The sequence below is a fragment of the Canis lupus genome, chromosome 9 (assembly GCF_011100685.1).
Source record: "Canis lupus familiaris isolate Mischka breed German Shepherd chromosome 9, alternate assembly UU_Cfam_GSD_1.0, whole genome shotgun sequence".
Lineage (NCBI taxonomy): Eukaryota > Metazoa > Chordata > Mammalia > Carnivora > Canidae > Canis > Canis lupus.
The window spans coordinates 29231742-29235736 of NC_049230.1; positions in this window are offsets into that span (position 1 = coordinate 29231742).

The following is a 3995-nucleotide window of genomic DNA, read 5'->3' on the forward strand; positions in this document are numbered from 1 at the left end:
AAACAAACAGAAGGGGCTTTACTATGGTATCACAAAGAGCTCAGTCCATCTGTTAGCTTTTCCAGCCTCCCTTGCAGCAAAGGCACAGACACACAAATGAGGGTCAGCAATCAGGCATTTGTTTTGCTTACTGAATCTGGAGCTAGTGACACAAAGAACAAGATGCTCAGGGGAACATCTTTGTTTTGGAGATAATGGCAGAAGAAACAATAGCCAGTGTGAAAGCAGCAGTGGCAGTTATCAGGAGCAGTACCTGGATGCCTTGATTTAACCTGATCTGACCCTGAGCAGATGAATTCCCTAAGCTGTGCTTAGACTTCTGACCCATGGACCTGTGGAATAATTATTTTAATAATAATAATTAATAATAGTAATAGTAATTTTTAGTCTCTCCATGTGTGATACTTTATTATACAACAATAAAACAATGTGCCAGTATGTAATTGACTTTAAAAAAAAATTCTTTCTTAGCAGTACACAAAACAATGGAGTATCTCAGAATTGATAACATCATGGGTTCAAGGAATATTGTTTTAGTCAGAAGTTCAGTTTTTCAAATTCAGGAGTAAATAAATTCATTCATTGAGTTCATTCAGTTGGAGCAGCATGAAAAAAAAAGTAAAAGAATTGTATTTCCACGATGTTATTTATGATAAGAAGCCACATTATCTAAACCAAGTATAAAAATATTGGGAAGAAAAGGATAAAAGATGGCAAAAAGTGCTACTGACACTTAATATCTATTATGGTTTAGATAAATGACTTATATTTTCTTTTTTCCCCCTCATATATGAAATGAAAATAATTATACTATCTCACAGAGTTGTGGTGATAACTATATATAAAAAAACATACACATACTATGTATTCCAATGTCTAGCACATGGTAAACAACTACATTCTACCATCAAACCCTTTATAAGATAATGCTTCTCTAATTTCTTTATATAGAGATGATTTCAGTGAGAATAAGTTTTCTTCAGCCCCTACTTCCACTGACTACTCTGTCATGTCTTGAATTTTTCTAGGTTCATGGTCTAGACCTGAAAGTTATTTTTGGTCACTTTTTATAGATGAGGGGAAAAAAAGGTTTCACTAAATCTACAATCTGATGAAATAGAACAATTACTCAAGACCAAGAAAAGTCTGCAAATCACACCAAAGAAAAAGTCTAGCTTATTTCAGCATATGAAATTTTATGAATATTTTATGAAATATTTAAAAAATAATTTTAAGCTGTTGAAATCTATTACTTGAGCAATTGGACAAACCTTTATAAAGTTAAGTCTTTACATTCTCCACATGTTTGAGCTATGTCTGTACCTGGCATTTCAAAACCAGAGGCTTATAATATTTCTCTTCTGAAGTCATGGAGGTCAGTCTTTCTCAGTAAGTCTTTCATTTCACATTTCAGTCACATGCCCCAAAAGCACTGTAGAGAAATCTTAGTGAAATCTGAGCTCGTGGTATGTTTTGTATTGACAGGGTTAACCAAGTGGAACAGCTACGTAGAGATATTTCTTTGAATATAAATGGCTGAAAACAGAATCACTGCTATTTGGAAATCAACCTAAAATAGCATATTTTATAGCTAATATTATATAAGTTAATATAAACATGATTCTTGTACACATCCACCAAATATACATGTATTTGCGTATAATTATATATTATATACACAAATACATATGATTTTTTGTGTAGCTCTTTGCAGATTAAGAGGTCCAACACACTGCATTTACTCCTGTGGATTACCATGAATCCAGTGGAGGTCTGTCTACTACCAGCACAGTTTTTTAAAATCTCTGAGTGCAACTTAGTTAATTTTAGTTACCTAACTTATGAGAATTTTGAAATATTTATATAAAGGAGGAACAACACTCAATTACCTCTGAATGCACATTTGCAAGTATAACAGGAAGGAGAATCCTCTGTAAGAAGGCTTATAACAGTATTTAATCACTGGGATGGCCTGCATGCTCAACACTTCAAAATGGACTCTCTACCAAACAACAATGCATGTTGTATGCCAGCCTTGATCTTTAACAGTTTGAATTTTTTGACATTTTATGAATATTCTACTAATGATACAGTAACTAATACTATTAAAGAACATCACCTTTTAAAAAGTGTTTTAACATAGAGTTAATTTTATAACAATTCCATTATTATCAACCACTTCACAGAAGAACTAAGAATCAGCAGATGAACAATATAGTATCACACAACAAGTTGTAAGAGGGTTTGGGATCTGAACTGAGACTTTTTGTTCTAAGTTCAGGCTCATTTCTCTTATAACACATTTGCCATATGTGACTAAGGCAATATATACATATACTTTTTTTGTTGTTGTTAGTCCTGAATACCAAGAAAAAAAAGCAAATTTCAACAACTGAAATACTGCTAAGTTTCTTTAGGCCTTCTTAAAATTTGAGATGTTTCTGTGAAAAGATTTTCAAACTTGACTGGTAATTATATTTCTTAGTTTTTGAGCAAGCAAGACTTTTTGTATTAGAAGTTTTACAGGAATACAAATAAGAACACTCATGCTGTCATCTGTGCCAAGTAGCATACCAACACTGATTCCACAGAAATGCATAACCTTACACACATAGGACAAAAAGGCTGTAGAGAATCCATCTGCCCCAAAATAAGAAAATAAGTGATCCCTCTATAGAAAACTAACACACTGAAGATTTTGTGCAATATTTAACTCTATAGACAAGGGGTTCGTAGTAGAGATGTTCACCATTCTGTTGAGGAGAACCTGTTGTAAGCATTCACTTTACAACCAAAGTTTCATATGCATCCATGGTGCAGTCCATTTATCAAAACTTTGTTCCCTCTTTGGTGAGAAAATAACTGTATCTCAATGAAATATTCCTTCATGCTGACCTTTTCAACTGGCAAAATATAATGCTTTAAAGAAATCTTTTAGATTAGTATTTATCTAAATAAAGACCATTGACTGAATTAATTATGACCTTATATATTTTTAATTTTGAAACCTATTAGGAAACATCCTGGTCCTCATATTATCATGATAGCTCCGTGCTCTACCTGAAGACACTCTGCCTAATCCTAAGGGGAAAATTCATTTGCTCAAGAAATCTTTATTGGGCACTGTCTGTGTGCTAAAAACTGGGCTAGATGCTGAGACAAAAGAGTATATATATATATGGCTTTAATAACAAAGTTCTTTGGAGTCTATTAGGAAAACCAATACAAAAATATAATACACTGTGATCCATGTTATATGATACAGTGTTGATGGAAAAGAAAGCATGATCAATACTGCTTGGGCATGTGTATAAAGTCTACCTCTGGGAAAGCTTGGAGGAAGAGCAAAGACTGAGATCAAGGAGAGATACACGTTCATTATAAAGCAAGAAAAGAAATGGAATTCTAAGCTGAGGAAATCTTATGTGATGAGATAAGAAGGGGGCAAAAAGAAGAAAAGACTGGGGAGCTTTAAATAATTAAAATTTTCTCAGAATGTCACATACAGGGGAAAGAACAGTGGGAGATGGATTTTGAAAGGTAAGCAGGAACCAAATCATGAGGGTACTAGATACCACAAAAGGAAAAGAGAGAGAGAGAAAGTTTCAATTTGAATTATTTACTAAATCCATTAGAGAGTTTTATTAAAGGGTTGTATGAAATCAAACTGGTACTTTATAAATCCCACTTGGGAAGTGCTATAGAGAAACAAAGGAAAAAAAAAAACAGAGTCAAGGAAATGTGGTAGTTTTAAGGTCCTGTTTCAAATACTCAGTTCATATGTAGAGGCACAGACATTCACTTACTTACACATCAAAGCTTGGGGTTTCCTACTATAAACTAAAATGACAGAGAGATGCTCTTCAAGGGCATAGGAATCAACTGAGGCAGCTGCAAACTGGCATCCATTCCTATCTGACCTGAAGGTTTGCCTGTGTTTTAAAAGTGTCCTTTTAATTGAAAATAGTAAATCTCCTCTTGTTTAAATGACACTT